The sequence below is a fragment of the Sapajus apella genome, unplaced genomic scaffold (assembly GCF_009761245.1).
Source record: "Sapajus apella isolate SASKATOON/1434 unplaced genomic scaffold, GSC_monkey_1.0 scaffold40, whole genome shotgun sequence".
Taxonomy (NCBI): domain Eukaryota; kingdom Metazoa; phylum Chordata; class Mammalia; order Primates; family Cebidae; genus Sapajus; species Sapajus apella.
Window position 1 is genome coordinate 16,074,343 of NW_022436980.1, and position 20,882 is coordinate 16,095,224.

General features: G+C 35.4%; 1 long non-coding RNA gene across 1 annotated transcript in view; it reads right to left on the reverse strand.

The window, feature by feature from the left end:
* Positions 1 to 1,200: 1,200 nt before the first annotated feature.
* Positions 1,201 to 20,882, reverse strand: part of LOC116565531 — a 99,531-nt gene continuing 79,849 nt past the window's right edge. Inside the window, exon 2 of the long non-coding RNA XR_004275488.1 lies at positions 1,201 to 1,354. This is a non-coding gene — a long non-coding RNA (uncharacterized LOC116565531). The remainder of the gene's footprint in view (positions 1,355 to 20,882) is intronic.

The window sequence follows — 20,882 nt, forward strand, 5'->3', positions numbered from 1 at the left end:
AGAAAAATTATGAATGTCTACCTTTTTTAAATTATTGTTTCCTTATTTTCTTCAAATCTTAATTTATAAACTAATTTGGCAGATGGAACAAAATTGAAGCATTAGCAGCCCTAAATTATTTTATTTATTTTAATTATGTCTATTAGTGAGGAAAAACACAAATGATTTTAACTTCTTTACTGCTCAACTTAAAAAATTAGTGAGTCCTTTAACAAATTATTTTACAATAGGCCAAAGATATAGATTTTTCTCTCATAGGGTTTTAAACAATAAATAGTGTGGTGACTTGTCACAAAAGTTTCAAACGAAGTGGGCATCTGGTATTAGAGAATATAACAGTAGGACCAAGTGAAAGAGGAAGAGAGGGTGACTTGAATGAAGAGACAGCAGACAAAGCCAATTATATGACTCAAACCTGTTTGCCTGAGAATCACTATTTTAATATTTATCAATTCTATAGCTTTGCCAAAATTATTAAAGTCTTACTGAAAGGATGGTTTCATAGAAAATTAAAAGCAAGGACATTTGTTATAAAACTTGATTTGATTCAGCTCTACTACAATCTGATGACTTGAAAAAAAATCTTCATTGCCGGTGATACAATGAATTCGTTAAAGAATGAGAGGTTCACAAACACCATTTATTGTGTTGACTTCAGGTGCCTAAAGATACAGTCCTCAACTTCATTTATCTCCAGCATCTAGTGAAGTCAGATGATTGAGTTATTATGCACATTTACACAATATATATATGTACACATATATGTCACTTTTATTTATATTATTTATCCTGACATAATCTTTCAATTCAATGATGTTAAAAATTGGCAGCTGACTTGGCTGTTAACTTTTTTTGTTCAAATTCAAACTGCCATGGCATTATGAATACATGGAAAGAAAAAAAAGGGAAGAGGAGATCTGATGGCATCCTTTTACATATGGCTTCCAAAGAGGACTAGAAATGGCCATGCAGGGTTGCAAGAAATGCTTCCAAGACTCCACTCCCCTTTTGTGAAAGCAATAGTTTGATGGAAGAAGTCAAGTGTGACACAAGGAGGTATTTGTTACCTCTCTTCTCCTCACGAAGAGCTTCCCACCTTGAAGGGATTTGGCTCATGCCAGGAATGAAGAATTTCATAGAGAATAAACTGATGGAATAAAGATGTTATCATGGGTTCAGTCCTTTTTCTTTTTTCTTTTCTTTTTTTTTTTTACTCCCTTGGAGGAAAAACTGGGTAGCATCTCACCATTATTAATAGTTGTCCTCCTCATTGCTAAGATCATCATGCTGCATATCCTGGCCAACATTCCCAGTTCTGAATTCAGCAGAAACTTAATTTGAGGTAAATTCAAGGCTAATAAAGGAAAAAAATATAAAAGCAGAGTATATGTATCTCAGAGCCTCACCTGGTAATAAATGTACGTTTGTATATAACTTTACACACAAGTAATCCAGCAAAACCAAAATTAGTCTAGAGAAAATGTCCTTTTACTTTTTCCTGCCATCCTTGCTTCCTATAATATTATATTATTATGTATTCAAATAAAGAAAATATTGGGAAATGTAGAGATGAACTTTTTATTTATAAGTTGGTGAATTTGTCATCTAGGACCTATATATAAATTCTATTAGAAACTTTTGGATTTAAATATTATTGGTAGGAATGTTGTTTCTATAGATATAAAGTTCCAAATTCTCATAACCAAAAAGAGCAAGAAAAACATCTTCATCATAAATCCAGTCTACTAAGGTATTTCTAGACACTCAGCTTCCTGTCTTTGATCAGCAACACAGCAAAGACAGGAACAGGGAAGAGAAGCCTCCTTTCCTTTTTGTCTTTTCTAAAGGAAGTATTGTACTGAAATGTCCAGAGCTTAGAGAGTACTGTCACATTGTTTTTGGCTTGAGGGTTTTGGCTTGAAATCCTTTGATTAGATGAGACAAATAAGATTTTATTGAGCCACTAGGGAGTTAGAGGGTTCTCTGAGCCAGACAGGAATATCAAATGGTAAGAGGTATGCATTACAATTTAACTACACAAATGAACACGATTTGACAGTCTTAGAAATAAAAAGAAAGGTGACATAGGTGATCACAATTATAAAAATAATTTATAGTACCAAAAGTTTTCTTTTTCTTAACACCATAAATGGCCCTTGTTATTTAATGTTATATTTTTATATGTTCAGAAAAACAAATGAAAACTTTTTGTTCTTTTGTAACTAGCTGTGACTAATGAATATTTTTAACTCTTGACAAAACTATCATTATGTTGTTACCATTTTGAAGCAGAGTAAAATAATGTACATAGGTGACATATAATAATAATTGTGTGATCCTATTATTGGTAAGCAGAGAACTATGATTAGCAAGGTTAAGACATTAGATGTGAAATGTTTATGTATTTTTTTTCTTAAATAAGTGCAATGAAAGCAGAAAGTTGTAGAAGTTTCTGATTTTTATTTTATAAATGTGGCTGAATATAGAACAGGTGTCAGCGTCCATAGATTCATTTACATTTCTCTTCTTCCACATCTCCCAGCCTCCCCTTAACCCTCCAGAGCTCTCTCTATCTTTCCACATCCCCACATTTCCCCAGTCCAATCAATAAACTTCTTATCATAAAAATGCACTCGCTTTAACTTTGCCACTAATATTTAGTAGTTACAAAATCATGCTTTAACTAAACGGGTATATTTAATTTCTAGGAGTCACTTTTTAGTGGCCCTGATGTGATCACCCACTTGTAAATTGTCCAGAAGAAATGATTGACCAGATTTTTCTTGACGTTTTCAGATGAAGATAGCTGTCTTTTCTTTTTGATTTATGTCACTTGGCTTTTTACAAAACTCTTTCTCTTCAGAAAAGACCTGGTTTTGTCTAAAACGACTCACAGAGATGAAAGGCCCAAACAATGAGCAGAAAAGCATTCTGTGTCTGGAAATTAATGAAAGCCTTGTTTCTAATTTGAAGACTACATTGTATCTAAATATCCAACATAAAGGTCATTTACGTACCTTGATTTTAAATTAAAGCTAGGTAAGGAAGATTTATTTCATAGCAAGAAAAAACAGTAATTACAGCTCCCCATTCATTTACTATGATACCTAAATACTAAACCTGATACCACTTAAAGAGTCCTAGGACTTTTCCTTTTTCTAAAATCCTAGGGTGTTATCTAAATGCTTCAGAGTGCCTGGTGGTAATCACTGAGGTTGTTTGCTGGGGAGATAATTGCAGGCCTTGTTAACTGATCCACTCACAACAAGAAAACTGTAGACCAATATCTTGCTAAATCTTGCTAGAATCACTCACCTGCTCAAATTAGAGTATGGCCAAAGGTAGGGACTTGAAGGCAAAAGGCAGAAAACTTGACATGGTGCCACCACCCAGGCAATACATTTTACTGAAGACAAGACCCAAAAATATATTTCAGTATCTATGACAGATGAATTATCCTAAAGCTGCTGTCCAGTTGACTTTGGAATAATTGTCAGAAGCCAGATAATTTTTATAGGATGGGATCACCAGAAGAAAAGAATGTAGAAAAAAAACCATACTGGTCAACTCTGCCCAGGAGCCATAAGAATAAATTCCATTGATATTTATCTGTTAGGGGTGGGAAAATGAGTTGCATGATATGTTGGACATATTTTCTGTGAACCTGTATTTACTTTGAGATCATACGCTAAAGACAGAACTAAAGATTTTACTTACAGAAATGCATTTCTGTTGTCCCTCTTATTCTTTATAACTTACAGCATCTCTTCTCCAATGTCTGATCTTGTGCTTTATTTTTGGAATGTCATGGGAAAATTTACTGACCAAGAAAAGGCTACAACACAAAAAATGTGAGAGAGGGAAAAGATTAAAAGTGGTGGGTGTGTGAGCTTTTAAGCAGTATTCTGTTCGATTTATTCCACTTTCTTTACTGTTGTTTTTCAGGGTGTGTCCATTGGGGAATAATTTTCCCCACTCACAGTTCCGTGTGGAAAAAGATTCTTTCTTTGTTGTTCTGCTCTGTTTGAACTACAGCAATGCATAAAGCAGGTCCTGCCAAAGCTCTATGAGAAGGTTTGGTGTATATTGGAAACAAGTTGAAAGTGGGTGGGTGTAGGGAGGGGAGGAAGCTGTTAGGTAAGCTTGTGTGTTTCAGACTCAACAACAGGTTTTGCAAGTTCCGACACTGGTAATGAGTTTGTTCTCTGAAAGAAATCTGGGCCTCTGTGTGGATAAAATAAACATTTTAAATTGAAACGTATAAAAGAATGAAAGAGTCAAAACAACTCTTTCTCTCTTTCTCTCTGAGGGGTAGATGGAAGACTTTGGTATCTGACAGGTGCAGCTTATGAGTAACCTGGACAGCAGCCAGAAGCTCTTGTAAGAACAGACCTAGAAGACCACACCTGTTGATTGAAAACACTGTCTTCCCACATAAAAATATCAAACCACATAAAATGCCATCCCTATTCTCCCATTTCCGGCGTTGGCTGATTGTCATCAAATGAAGATTAACACTAACTATATTATGCAGTTCCAAATCCTGGAAATCTCCGTTGAATAGATTTCATTTGAATAAAATCATAGCCTTGCCTGAAATGGGAAGGTTCATTTTTAAATAGTCTTCCTAGTGTTGTTAAAGAATGACTTTGAATGCCCTTTAATATCCTTGGCAGGGCATTAAGTTAATCTGTTTGCTTCCTGGACATAAATTAGTTTGTATAACTTTCCACAGCTAAAAGCATTATGAAAGTTTGCTAAATGTGAAAGTCATGTCATGTGCCTAGAAGGTGAATGAAACAAGTCTTCAGGGTAATCTCTTTGGAAGAAATACTCACCATCCAATGAGCAATGCAAAGACAGAAGCTGTAAGGGATAGTTGTCTGGATAAAGAAGAGGAAGCTATCTAATAGAAGGGAGCAGGAAGAGACGAGGAAAAAAATCTGTACCAAGAAGCTTCAGAACAGTCTCTGACAAGAATACTTACTAGTAAATTGTTTAAATTCTGTTTAAACTATTGACCTATATGTAAACCTGTCATCTCCTATTTCTGTGCAGTTCTTTATGTCCATTCTGGTTGTTTTTCTTTTTTGAATTGCTGTAATTATAAAACTCCTTCGTATAGAGGTTTAGATGGAGAAGAACCCAATGTAGGAGAATTCCAGCTTTCTCACTACATAAATAAAACGCCTTACTCTAAAAAATTAATGGTGCTGGAACAATGAATTTTTGGCCAAATATTTTATACATATTTTATGTATATAGAAATAGATGTATATGAAAAACATTTGTAAAGCAATATTAATTACTTCCTCCATCTTTATTTCCTCTGTATCCCATATCTAACCCTCAACTTAACATACTTGAGGAATAAGATTTCAGAGTAAGTGAATTTGTTTTGTTTCTGATAGAAGGATGATATAATTTTCTGCCTCCCAAGTAAGAAAAATAGAATAAGCTCTTATTATGTACAAAGCACTGCTAAGGAAGCAGCTAGAGGCAATAAAACTGAGATTATATATCTTCTGTAATTAAATCTTTCTTTTTTTCCCCCACCTTGACCTATACCAGATAATTCCTTAGGTCCCATGAGCATATTTTACATATCATCCTCTACAGTAGCCTTAAGATAAGAAGAGGCAATAAATCAGAAATGTTTAACCCGTGGAGTTTTTTTTAGTTTCTTAAGAAAAATTTGGGAGATGGTGTTTCCATTCAACAGCTGTTGTTAGAAGTTGATTCATGATTCTTACCAGGCACCTATATAGTATTTACTCCAGAATGCATGTGGGTTTCATTGTTTTCTTTGTCTTTAAACATCTTACCCCCAGCCATGTGCACCTCTTTCTACTCCACCTCAGAACACACCCTACATAAATGGCGTTTGGGTTGGTTGGTTGCTTGGTTGTAAAAGTCTAGATGCTTTGGGCCCTATGTGGAAGATATGTGTTGATGAGTGACGGAGATGAATGCTAGGTGTGTGTTTGTTTCTGTCTTATGAGCTCGTGTGACTCTATTTACACTCATATGTTCCTGGATTTATGGATATATGGTAACATTGTTTTCTAAACAGACACATAATGCACTCTCATAAAAAAGGAAGAGCTCAAGAATTAGCAGAAACAAGAAATGCCCCTTTTTCTGTTCTTTACTCTGATGGATTAGACAGGGCTGACTTGGAGCGCCTTCAAATAAATATTTTAGTGCTAATGATCAAACTATCATAGATTTTTCAATCAGTTCAAGAAAGATGGAACAGAATGATTTAAACTTTCCTGACATAGAAACATAAGCATTTCTATCTATGTAGGCCAGGTTGTTACACATCAGTATCCTCTCCACATATTCTTTGCTATTTAGTGGAGATTAGGTGACCTAACTCCACCTGCTGGATGAGTCAGAATTACATTGCTTTGGATTAGGAAGGTGCACTGGCATCATGGGGTGGACAGCAACATAAAAGCTGAAAATTCTAAGAAATTTCTCATTTTCCTAAAGACAAAAAGAGTAATAACACCTCATCTCAGAGGTTGTAGGTATACAGTTTGAAGGACATTTTAACATTATCACAAGCTCTTTTTGGTGACCAAAGGTATTTGTGGTTCTAGACAATACAGCAATGACAGAGACAGAATTGTATGAGAGTTTGTTTATATTAATTAATGCAGACAATACAGGAGCAATATTGGGAACAATTCCAACTTACGTAAAAGAGAATATTTTAAGGAAGAGTAATAAAAATCATGAGAAAAAAAGTTACCTGTTTCTCATTTCAACATGTTATAATTTTTTTCCTGTGACAACATTGTGACCCCTCTGTGCTCACTATGGCAACTCAAATCACAGAAAATCACAACAATACAAACACTCATACACACCCATAAACATACACAGAAAAAGAGGGACCCAATCTTCAGTTCAGATCTTGTGGCCTCTGCCTGCGAATACTCAGCCTCTTGGTATGTCCAGGGTTCACAAGTGAATATTCAAAACTAAACAGATTGAACAAGGTATAATTTCACATTTTGGCATCAAGAGTATTGTTTTTGTCCTTCACCCTGTCAAAAACCACAAAGATCTTACATATTAGGTAAGAAAACTGTGAATAACTAGAGACCAAAGATAAAAAAGCATACTTGTTTAAATGGGATGGTCCTATTTGATAGAAAAGGAATTAAAGGGGAAAAGACTTAAATAAAAGTAGATTTGGCCTTAGGTCCCCAGAACATATGAATGGAGTTTGATGGGCATCTTTAATTTAAATCAATTAGGGTTATGTCCTCTCATGCTCGTACTATTTCTTATCCCTCTTATATGTCTCTTTATTAATAATTTAACCTTTTTTCGCCCGGGTTCTGACCTTTTCAACTCCCTCTTCTGATAGTGTGTTATTTAATTTCTAATATATATTTTTGTTAGTGTTTTATTTAATTTCTTTTTTTTAAGAAAATATATATATTATTGCAGTTTAGGTTCTGGGGTACATGTGCAGAACATGCAGGATTATTGCATAGGTACATATTTGGCAATGTGGTTTCCTGCCTCCATCCCACTGTCACCTGTATCTGGCATTTCCCCCCCATGTTATCCCTCCCCAACCTCCCTAACCCCCGCTGTTCCTCCGCTATTCTCCCCCAACAGACCCCAGTGTGTGACGCTCCCCTCTCTGTGTCCATGTGTTCTCATTGTTCAACACCCACCTATGAGTGAGAACACGCGGTGTTTGGTTTTCTGTTCTTGTGTCAGTTTGCTGAGAATGATGGTTTCTAGATTCATCCATGTCCCTACAAAGGACAGGAACTCATCGTTTTTTATGGCTGCACAGTGTTCAATGGTGTATATGTGGCATATTTTCCTTGTCCAGTCTATCATCGATGGACATTTGGGTTGGTTCCAGGTCTTTGGTATTGTAAACAGTGATACAATGAAAATACCTGTGCATGTGTCTTTACAATAGAACAATTTATAATCTTTTGGATATATACCCAGTAATGGGATTGCTGGGTCAAATGGAATTTCTAATTCTAGGTCCTTGAGGAATCGTCACACTGTCTTCCACAATGGTTGCACTAATTTACACTCCCACCAACAGTGGAAAAGTGTTCCTATACTATACTATACTATACTATACCATACTATACCATACCATACCATACCATACCATACCATACCATACCATACTATACCATACCATACCATACCATACCATACCATACCATACCATACTATACTATACTGTACTATACTGGTATAATTTGAAGTCCGATAGTGTGATGCCTCCAGCTTTGTTCTTTTTACTTAGAATTGTCTTGGCTATGAGGGCTGTCTTTTGGTTCCATATGAAGTTTAAGGTGTCTTTTTTTTCCAGCCTGTGAAGAGGGTCATAGGTAGCTTGATGGGGATTAGCATTGAATCAATAAATTACTTTGGGCTGTATGGCCATTTTCACAATATTGATTCTTCCTAACCAGGAGCATGGAATGTTTTTCCATCTGTTTGTGTCATCTCTTATTTCCTTGAGCAGTGGTTTGTAGTTCTCCTGAAGAGGTCCTTTATATCCTTTGTTAGTTGTATTCCTAGGTATTTTATTCTGTTTGTAGCAATTGTGGATGGCAGTTCATTCTTGATTTGGCTCTCTTGAAGTCTGTTGTTGATGTATAGGAATGCTTGTGATTTCTCCACACTGATTTTTATCCTGAGACTTTGCTGAAGTTGCTTATCAGTTTCAGGAGATTTGGGGCTGAGACAATGGGGTCTTCAAAATATACAATCATGTTGTCTTCAAATAGAGACAATTTGATTCCCTCCTTTCCTAATCGAATACCATTTATTTCTTTTTCTTGCCTGATTACTCTGGCTAGAACTTCCAATATTATATTGAATAGGAGTGATGAGAGAGGGCATCCTTGTCTAGTGCCAGATTTCAAAGGGGATGCTTCCAGTTTTTGCCCATTCAGTATGATATTGGCTGCATGTTTGTCGTAAGTAGCTTTTACTATTTTGAGATATGTTCCTTCGATACCTAATTTCTTGAGAGTTTTTAGCATAAAGTGCTGTTGAATTTTGTTGAAGGCCTTCTCTGCATCTATTGAGATAATCATGTGGTTTTTGTCTTTGGTTCTGTTTATGTGGTGAATTACGTTTATAGACTTGTGTATGTTGAACTTGCCTTGCATCCCTGGGATGAAGCCTACTTGATCGTGATGGATAAGCCTTTTGATTTGCTGTTGCAATTGGTTTGCCAGTATTTAATTGAAGATTTTTGCATCTGTGTTTATCATGGTTATTGGCCCTAAGTTTTCTTTTTTGTTGAATCTCTGCCAGGTTTTGGTACCAAGATGATGTTGGTCTCATAAAATGATTTGGGAAGGATTCCCTCTTTTCGAATTGTTTGGAATAGTTTCAGGAGTGGTACCAGCTCCTCTGTGTACGTCTGGTAGAATTCAGCTGTGAACTCATCTGGACCTGGGCTTTTTTTTGGTGTGTAGGCTATTAATTGCTACCTCAACTTCAGCCCATGTTATTGGCCTATCCAGGGTTTCGACTTCTTCCTGGTTTAGGCTTGGGAGAGTGCAAGTGTCCAGGAATGCATCCATTTCTTCCAAGTTTACTGGTTTATGTGCATAGAGTTGTTTGTAGTAATCTCTGATAGTAGTTTGTATTTCTGTGTAATCTGTTCCGAGAACAATATAACCTAAGATTATGTTTTTCAGTATAGACATTCAATATTTATTTATATCCACTTAACTGAAGAATCAAAATATTTCATATATATATTTCATGTATATGGACATATTGTTTTATCTTTTTTATTGCATCTATTTGATTTTTCTCTCTTTTGTTTTTTCTTAATCTGCATAGTGGTCTTTCTATATTGTTGATCTTTTTAAAACACCAGCTCCTGGATTTATGATTTTTTGAAGGATTTTTTTGTGTCTCTATCTCCTTCAATTCTGCTCTGATCTTAGTTATTTCTTGTCTTCTGTTAGCTTTTGAGGTTTTGGTTTTTTTTGTTGTTGTTTTTTGTTTGTTTTTTTTATCTTGCTCCTCTAGCTCTTTCAATTTTGATGATAGGGTGTTGAGTTTAGATCTTTTCTTACTTCTCATGTGGCCGTTTTTTCCTATAAATTTTCCTCTGGACCCTGCTTTATATGTGTCCCAGAGATTCTGGTACATTGTGTCTTTGTTCTCGTTGGTTTTGCAGAACATCTTTATTTCTGCATTACTTTCTTTGTTTATCCAGTCAACATTTGAGAGCCAGTTGTTCAGTCTCCATGAAGTTGTGTGGTTCTGAGTTAGTTTCTTATTCCTGAGTTCTAATTTGATTGCACTGTGGTCTGAGATACTGTTTATTATAATTTCCATTCTTTTGCATTTGCTGAGGAGTGATTTACTTCCAATTATGTGGTCAATTTCAGAGTAGGTGTGATGTGGTGCTGAGAAGAATGTATATTCTGTGAATTTGGGGTGGAGAGTTCTGTAGACGTCTTTTATGTTCCCTTGGTCCAGATCTGAGTTCAAGTCCTGGATATCCTTGTTAATTTTCTGTCTCATTGATCTGTCTAATATTGACAGTGGAGTGTTAAAGTCTCCCACTATTATTGTGCGGGATTCTGAATCTCTTTGTAGGTCATTAAGAACTTGTTTCATGTATCTGGGTGCTCCTGTATTGGGTGCATATATATTTAGAATTGTTAGTTCTTCTTGTTGCATTGATCCTTTTACCAGTATGTAATGCTCTTCTTTGTCTCTTTCAATCTTTGTTGGTTTAAAGTTTATTTTATTAGAGACTAGGATTGCAACTCCTCCTTTTTTTTGCTCTCCATTTGCTTGGTAAATCTTCCTCCATCCCTTTATTTTGAGCCTATGTGTGTCCTTGCACATGAGATGGGTTTCCTGGATACAGCACACTGATGGGTTTTGACTTTTTATCCAATTTGCCAGTCTGTGTCTTTTGATTGGGGCATTTAGCCCATTTACATTTAAGGTTAATATTGTTATGTGTGAATTTTATCCTGCCATTTTGATGCTAGCTGGTTGTTTTGCCCATTAGTTAATGCAGTTTCTTCATTGTGTTGATACTCTTTACTATTTGGTATGTTTTTAGAGTGGCTGGTACTTGTTGTTCCTTTCTATGTTTAGTTACCATTTGGTAAGTTTTTGTAGTGGCTGGTACTGGTTGTTCCTTTCCATGTTTAGTACTTCCTTCAGGAGTTTTCGTAAGGCAGATCTTGTAGCGACAAAATCTCTCAGCAATTGCTTATCCATAAGTGATTTTATTTCTCCTTCACTTATGAAGCTTAGTTTGGCTGGATATGAAATTCTGAGTTGAAAATTCTTTTCTTTAAGGATGTTGAATATTGGTCCCCATTCCCTTCTGCTGAGCGATCTTCTTTGAATCTGATGGTCTTTCCTTTGTGGGTGACTTGACCTTTCTCTCTGGCTGCCCTTAGGACTTTTTCCTTCATTTCAACTCTGGTGAATCTGACAATTCTGTGCCTTGGGGTTGCTCTTGTTGAGGAATATCTTTGTGGTGTTCTCTGTATTTCCTAGATTTGAATGTTGGCCTGCCTTTTTAGGTTGAGGAAGTTCTCTTGGATAATATCCTGAAGAGGGTTTTCCACCTTGGATTCATTCTCCCCATCACATTCAGTTATGCCGATCAAGGGTAGATTAGATCTTTCACATAATCCCATAGTTCTTGGAGGCTTTGTTCATTCCTTTTCACTCTTTTTCTCTAATATTGCCTTCTCATTTTATTTCATTGATTTGATCTTCTATCTCTGATATCTCTTCTTCTGCTTGATCAATTCAGCTGTTGAAACTTGTGCATGCCTTAAAATTTCTCGTGCTGTGATTTTCAGCTCCATCACGTCATTTATGTTCCTCTCTAAGCTAGTTATTCTAGTTAGCATTTCATCTAACGTTTTTTCAACGTTCTTAGTTTCTTTGCATTGCGTTGGAACATGGTCTTTTAACTCAGAGAAGTTTGTTATTATCCACCTTCTGAAGCCTGCTTCTGTCAATTTGTCACACTCATTTTCTGTCTTGTTTTGTTCCCTTGATGGTGAGGAGGTGTGATCCCTGGGAGGGGAAGAGGTGTTCTGGTCTTTGAAGGTTTCATCCTTTTTGCGCTGTTTTTTTCCCATCTTCATGAATTTATCTCCCTTTGATCTTTGAAGTTGGTGATTTCAGGAGAAATCTCTGAGTGGATGTCCTTTCTGTTGCAGTTGGAGCTATATCTTTTTTGGCCTGTAGAGGCACTGCTGGGCTGCCTAGAATTCAGTCAGGTTGCTAGGTGGGTGGTCTTCCCCAGGGGTTTGTTTGCAGGTGACATTAGCCCCACCTTCCCAATGGTGTCTCTCCTTCCCTGAGCTTGATCTTCCTGGTTGGGGTAAAACTGGTGTATTCAGTACCAAGCTCCCTGTGGGTTTCAGTTTGAGTTTTGTGGGAGGTGGGGCTTGCCAGGCTTTATGACTTATTTCCCTGCTTTCAAACTCTGCCTCTTTCTGTGGGATGCGTTGTTCTGTCCTGCTGGCACTAGTTCAAACTTCAGCCCTAGTCCAGCTGACGACTTAGCGTATCAGGCAGGAGCTGTCACTCAGATTTGAATCCACAACCCACAGTACTCCGCAGTTCTGGTGGGGCTTTCATGGACTATGGGTTGCAGGAGGGATGAGGTAAGCACAGAATCTGAATCAGAGCACCGAGGGAGTGAAGTCCCCTGACACTCCGAGCTGCTGCATGTTCCAGGTGGGGAGGTGCCCCACTCTGTCTTGGTTCATTCTCCCTGGGCGGCTCTCACCCTGCTTTGGCTCCCTCCCTGGGCTACTTTCAGAGTCCTTCCAGTTCCCTCAAAATGAACCTGGCACCTCACTTGGAATCATGAATTCTTCTAGCCCTCTGCGTCTCATTTGCTGGGAGCTGCATTCCAGTGTTGTCTCCTCTCAGCCCTCTTGGTGCCACCCCTGTTTTACTTAATTTCTAATATTTTTTTCTAATGGGCCCCATTTTCCAAGAACAATATAACCTAAGACTATGTTTTTCAGTATAGACATTCAATATTTATTTATATCCACTTAAATGAAAAATCAAAATATTTTATATATATATTTCATATATATGGACATATATACACACACATACATTGTGAGCATATAGATGATATATGTATGTATATATGTCATGAAGACATATCTATATGATCACCACATATGTGGTGATGTGTGTGCGTATATATGTCTTTATGACATACATATGCATATATTATCTATATGATTGCAATATATGTGTGTATGACATATATAATCTATATGATCACAATATTTCCTCCACATATGTATACATATATATGTGGAGGAAAGAATATATCTATATGTCTTTACTAAAGAGCAAGAAAGCCATAAATGCTTTCATTATTTACTAATGTACATTCATGCATTTAAAAATAATTATAACCTCTTTAATGTAATTGGGCGTAATAGTTTTCATTTTTGAAAATCAAGATGAAAAGTTACGAAAGACTCCCCTGAAAGGAAAAAATCATTTCATAATTTAACAGGGTTCATTTTAGTCAAATAGGAAGTAAATCTTTCTTAAGTGCTCTAGGACCTTTCCTTTACTTTGCCTGCAACCTCAAGTATGTGAAGATTCTTCTAGCTTCTCTAAAGTTAATAGAAGAGAATTTAACAGTCATGATTTCACAGATCATTTAAAAATTACAAGTTTACTGAGTGAAATTTACCTATGTATATACACATGTAAATCTGAAACTAGATATCATAATTTCAGTTATGTAATTTTAAAATTTAATTATATTATCATTTGAAAAGTTAATAAAAATAATAGCAGTTAAAACATGAGCTAATGTAGGATGATGGGCCCTGGAATTTAAAGTAAATATCTCAACAATTTGGGTAAGGAATCTGATAATATAGTCAACCTATCCTTACATCTGGAATAAGTTTTTAACATTTGCGTTAGTGAAACCACTAATAGATTCTGACAGGGTTTTCCCAGCTATATTTCTAAGCATTTATTGAAACACAGTAAAAATGGAATCCATGTGTACCTCGTTCATCATTGCTACATTCTATAAAACATGGTTTTATGTAAGCCACTGATGATATGGTCTCATGGCTTTTAGAATGCGTTCTTTCACAACTCCAACTCTTCTTTTTAGTATGAAGGTAAAAATATATTAATCCTATATTTCCATTTTAGAATTGATCTAAAATATCTGGTATCTGTCTTCAAATTACTTACGTCCTCCTGTCAAAACAAATGAATCTCTGATGGCATTTTCATATTTTATCAAATGAATATGACAATTTTTTCTGATTACAGAAGTAAGACAGAATCAATTTTAGATGTTCAGAAAATATTTAAAAGTATATTGATAGCATGGGTTTATTTATATTCCAGATTTGTCCTTTGCATATGCAAAAAAGTCTCTTTAATCACAAAATAAGATGATGTTATTGAACTGCCTGATAGAATGCATTTTTTTCTCCATTTTATATCTCATAGATATAATGCTACAGCAATTACTTTGCTTTACTTCCATCACTTGGAAAAGCTACATACTCTTCTATTCGCAAATATATCATGATTTATTTAACTTGTCCCCTTTCAATTGACATTTAGATTGTTTTCATGTTAATATAAACTACCCTGTAGTGTATGTCCCTTATATATGCCTCTGAACACTAAGCTGATTTTTTTTCTTCTTAAATCCCTAAAAGGAAGCTTGTTAAGTCAAACAAGTTAAGCACTTCTAAAGGTTTTGATTCACATTTCTAAAGGTTTTGCTTAATAGTTCTCCAGATTATTTGTATGAATTAGTATTTGTTGATAGTGTATGCAAATGCATACTTCCCCACATTCTCACGAATATTATTAATGTCATGGATAAGGCACTTACACAATTCTGCTTGTTGATCTTCTATATATGCTTCTAATAGCGCAGTTAAATACTAAAGGGTAAGTGTTTAGTGTTGAGATCTTGGGCTCTATGTAAAACACTGTGACAGATTTATAAGTCAGATAAGACGTCCATTTTGAACTGTAAAGGTTCAAATAAAAGAACTTTATTACGTATTCTTCTAAACACTTGCTTTGTGTTTCAACTTTTTTAGAGGCCCATTATAACAGAAATAGAATAGTGATTTGAGACTTAATGTAGAATTGATGGATAGATTACATTCACATATAGCACCATCTTGCTTGGGGAGTTGGAGTCATTCCCCAAGTTTCAAGTTTCACAATAGAATTTGGTTATGGTGAGAAGATGGTTATAATTCTCTGCCTTAGCTAGGTAACCAGTGATAATTCAGAGTTCAGACTGCAATTTAAATGAAAGGGTAGATTGTTCTAGTGTAGGGTGTCTGTGTGTGCATGTGCATGCATGTGTACGTGTCTATGAAAGAAATTCACTCAGCCAATTTTTTTTTTGTATTTTTGGTAAAAAGATTATATTTCAGTAATCTTCAAAAGCTTTTTCCAACTCAATCTTCCTTCCCTCTTTATTATCACTGTTTTTACAGTGCTCTTTTTGGACCCAACACTGTCCTTCCTCCTCTTTGCCTGTGGACTGACCTTTGCATGTTTTCTGCAGCTTCTCTTTGTTTATAGGACACATTATCTGTATCATATGTCTTTAGAACTCCTGTTGTAAATTCCCATAGAAGCTGCTCTTTCCTTTGTAGGGCTACTTTTCCCTGTTAAAATTATTTTCCTTTATGGTGACTGGCTTAATTTTAATGCAAATTCTAATGTAAGGCACTGCCTCTTATCAGTTTTGCATTTCCAGTTGTTTTCAGACATGCTCCAATCACTTGATGTGAGCTGCACTGACCTACTATGCCACATTCTCTCCCTTTTGATGGTTTCTTTCTCTTTCAATTTTAATCCTGTCTCATTCTTTGATAGTATTTTCTTCAACTGTACTTTTTTGTCTTTAATGAATTCTTTTGTGTTTCTTTCCTGTTATCATGCTTTCATGTTTAACATTGGTCTTTTTAGTTTGTTTTCACATCTGTGTCCACTGAAGCTCTTCTGTTCTGTCCTGTTCTATTGTTTCCTGAGATAGTCAATCATTTTTTATGATAACATACATACGGCATGGACCTCAAGGAAAATACCGTTAGGTGAGAAAAAATTATGTCTCCCTTTATCAACATATTGACTAAATCAGAATCATGTACAGCTAATGAGCTGGTATCCATTTGAAGGTTTGGAAATTTCTTGAAATATCTATTATGCTCCAGTAAGCGTTAAAAATATAAAACACTCAAAAATGATGCTGAAAGATAAGATAAAAATAAAAATAAATTTGAGATCTAGTAAAATAATGACTCTGCTATCATTAAGTCAGGGCTCAGAGTGATCTTAAATGTCCTTTAGATCACTGTATTATCTAATATCTTAAATCTCCACAACATCCCAAACAAATAATCATTTAGAGCATGATTAAGGAACAAGGATAACCAAAAACAGATTAGCTGATTAGACTTTCATATTTTCCTTATATAGAGTGAAAATCTGTGTCAATGTAGACATGTATTTTGGCCCTAGTTTTACTCACTGACATCATGCATTTTTTATAGATTTTATTTTTAAAGCAGTTTTAGGTTCACAGCAAAATTGAACATAAGGTACCAGAGATTTTCCATATGTCCCCAACCCCCACACTTGCAGAGCCTCCCACATTATAAACATCCCCCGCCATAGTGGTGCATTTATTATCATTGAGGAACCTACACTGACATATCATTATCACCCAGAGTCCACAACCTACATTAGAGTTTACTCTTGATGTACATTCTATAGGTTTGGACAAATTTATGAGAACATATATCTACTATTATAGTATCATACAAAGTGGTTTCACTTCCCTAAATAGCCTCTCTGCTCCATCTATTTATTCCTCCCTCCCTCCTAACTACTAACAACCGCTGATCTTTTTACTGCTCCATGATTTTGCCTTTTCAGAAATGTTATAGCATTGAAATTATATAGTATGTAAACTATTCAGATTGGCTTCTTTCACTTAGCAATAGATGTTAAGATTACATATCTGTTTTTATGGCTTCATATCTCATTTATTTTCAGCACTGCATAATAGTCAATTTTCTGGATATATTACAGTTTATTTTTCATCTACTGAAGAACATCTTAGTTTCTTCCAGTTTTGACAATTATGAATAAAGCATCTATAAACATTCATGCACAGGTTTTTGTGTGGACATAAGCATTCAACTCCTTCAGGTAAATACTATGGGGACATGATTTCTGTGTCATGTAGTAAGAGCACATTTACTTTTATATGAAACCACCAAACTGTCTTCCAAAGTGGCTGTACCATTTTGCATTCCCACCAGTAATAAATTAGAATTCCTGGTTCTCTGACATTTAGTATTGTCAGTATTATGGACAATGGCAAGTCTAAGAGTTGTGTAGTGGTATCTCATTGCTGTTTTAATTTGTATTTCTCTGATGACATATGATGTGAAACATCTTTTCATATGCTTCTTGCCATCTGTATATCTTGTTTTTGGGGTAGTGTCTTTTAAGGTCTTTGGTCTGTGTTTTTAGTTGAATTGTTTGTTTTTCTCATGGCTGAGTTTTAGCAGCTCTTCATTGTATGTTTTGGATAACAGTATTTTATCAGACATGTCTTTTGCAAATTTTTTTTTCTGTCTATGGTTTGTCTTTACATTTTCTCGTCAATGATTTTGACAGAGCAGAATTTTTAAAAGTTAATGAAGTCTGGCTTATCAACTACTTCTCTCATAGATCATGTGTTTTTTATCGTATACAAAAAATCATCACCAAACCCAAGGTTATCCAGATTTCTATGTTTTCTTGTAAGTCTTTTACAGCTTTATGCTTTACATTTAGTTATATGATCCATTTAAAGTTTATTTTTCTGAAGGGTCTAAGGTCTGTATCTAGATGAAATTTTTTTTTCATGTGAATGCCCAGTTGTTTCAGCATCATATGTTAAAAATCATTTTCCCTATATTATTGCCTTTGTTCCTTTTCCAAAGGACAGTTGATTGTATTTATGTGGGTCTATATCTGGGCTATTTTGTTCCATCAACTTATTTGTCTATTCTTTCACTGACACCACAGTGTCTTGATTACTATAGCTTTATAGTAAGACTTGAAGTTGGGTAGTATCAATCCTTTAACTTTTAATTTTCTTCTCCAGTATTGTGTAGGTTACTCTGGGTCTTTTATCTCAAAATATAAAGTTTTGAATGAGCTTGTTGATATCCACAAAATAATATGCTGGAATTTTGATTTCGATTTTATTGACTCAATACACCAATTTGAGAAGATCTAACATCTTGACAATACTGTCTTCTTGTTGATTAACATGGAATATCTTTGTATTTATTTAGTTCTTTGAGCTATTTTCTCTGAGTTTTGTTTTTCTCATGCTAGATCTTGTACATGTCTTGTTAGATCTATTTCAACTATTTTATTTTTAGGTGAGCTAATGTATATGGTACTTTTAATGTCAAGTTCTGCTTCTTTACTACTGGTGTATAGGAAAGTATGAGTTTTATATATTAACCTTGTGTCCTATGGCTCTATAAAAATTGCTTATTAGTTACAGAATTTTTTATTGATTCTTTCATATTTTCTATATAGATCATCGTGCCATCTGAAAACCAAGGCATCTTTATTTCTTCCTTTGTAATCTGAATACTTTTTCTTTTCTAGCTTTATTGCATTAGCTAGGACTTCCAGTGCAATTTCAAAAAGCAGTGGTCATAGACTATATCCTCAACTTGTTTCAGATCTTAGTGAAATCTGATGTTATTATATTATATATCCAGGTTTTTTTTTTTTAACCATTGATTAATGGTATTCTCTATCCATCTTATTGCTAGATTAATTAAAAATAAGAAAAAATGTAAGTTTTCATTTTACCTTCATTTATTTCTTCTCTGATACTCTTCCTTTCTTTACATAAGTGAGTTTTTGACCTATGTCATTTTCCTTCTGTAAATAACTTCTTTTAACATTTTTTTGCAAAAAAGATACACTGGCAGACAATTCCTCCAATTTTTATTTGAGAAAGACTTTATTATCTCCCTTCCAAGTACTAACCAGGCCCGACCCTGCTTAGCTTCCGAGATCAGATGAGATCGGGCGCGTTCAGGGTGGTATGGCCGTAGACTACTTTATTATCTCTTCACTTTTTTTGTTTGTTTTTTGAAACAGAGTTTTACTCTGTCATCCAGGCTGAAGTGCAGTGGCATGATCTTGGCTCACTGCAACGTCCACTTCCCAGGTTCAGGCAGTTCTCCTGCTTCAGCCTCCCGAGTAGCTGAATTACAGGCATATATCACTACATCCAGCTAATTTTTGCGTTTTTAGTAGGGACGGGGTTTTGCCATGTTGGCAAGACTGGTCTCGAACTCCTGACCCCAGGTGATCTGCCCACTTCAGCCTCCCAAAGTGCTGGGATTACAGGCATAAACCACTGCACCTGGCCCCTCCTCATTTCTGAAGAAAAATTTCGCAAGTTATAGTATTCTAGCTTGGTGAGTTTTGTTGTTTTGTTGTTGTTATTTTCTCTCTCTCTCCCAATGCTTTAAATATTTCATTTCATTCTCTTCTTGCTGACATGGTTTGTGAAGAAAATTCAGATGTAATTCTTATGTTTATTCTTTTTATAACAAGTACATTTGCTGTTTTTTTTTCCTTCTGTCTTCTTTCAAGTTTTTTTTTCTATTAAATTATTATTATTTTTCATGAGATCAGGTCTCACTCTGTCATCAAGGCTGGATTGCAGTGACATGATTACAGCTGCTAAGCTCAAGCAATACTCCCACTTCAGCTTCTTGAATAGCTGGAACTACAGGGAGAGGCTACTATTGTTTCTGGCAAAAATTTTTTATTTTTTGTAGAGTTAGGGTATCATTTTGTTGTCCAGGCTGGTCTCAAACTCCTGGCTTCAAGTGATTCCCTGTCTCACCCCCTGAAACTGCTGTGATTACAGGCATGAGCCGTCACATCGAACCATGAATTTTTGTAAATCTTTGATCCTGTGTACTTTATAAATGATATGCCTAGGTGTATTTTTATTTTCATATTTATACTGCTTGTTTTTCTATTGAACTTCTTGGATCTGTGGGGTTTTTTTTAATCTGATACTAATTTTGGGAAATTATCAGTCATTATGTTTTCCAATATTTTTTCTGTTTTTTCCTGCTTGATTTTTACTTCTGATAGTCCCATATGACATACTTTCTGCAGGTGTCCCACAGTCCTTGGATAATTTGTTCCAGGTTGTTTTTTTTTTTTTTTTCAGCCTTTTTTTTTCTCTTTTTCTGTTTTTTAGGTTTCTACTGAGATATCCTTAAGTTCTGAGATTCTTTTCTCAGCCACATTCATTCAATTAATAAGACCATATAAATCACCCTTATTTCTGTTATAGTTTTTTAAAAAAATTATTTACTATACTTTAAGTTCTGGGGTACATGTGCAGACCATGTGGGTTTGTTACATAGGTATACACATGCCATGGTAACGGTTTGCTGCGTCTATCACCCCGTCATCTACATTACGTATTTCTCCTAATACTATCCTTCCCCAATCCCCCCAACCCCCTGCTATTCCTACCCTAGCCTCCCACCCCCCAGGCCCCAGTGTGTGATGTTCCCCTCCCTGTGTCCATGTGTTCTCATTGTTCAACACCCACTTACGAGTGAGAACATGCGGTGTTTGGTTTTCTGTTCTTGCGTCAGATTGCTGAGAATATGCAGCCATAAAAAAGGATGAGTTCATATCCTTTGAAGGAACATGGATAAAACTGTTACAGGTTTTTTTTTTTTTTAATCTTTACTGTCTTCCTAGAATTTCCA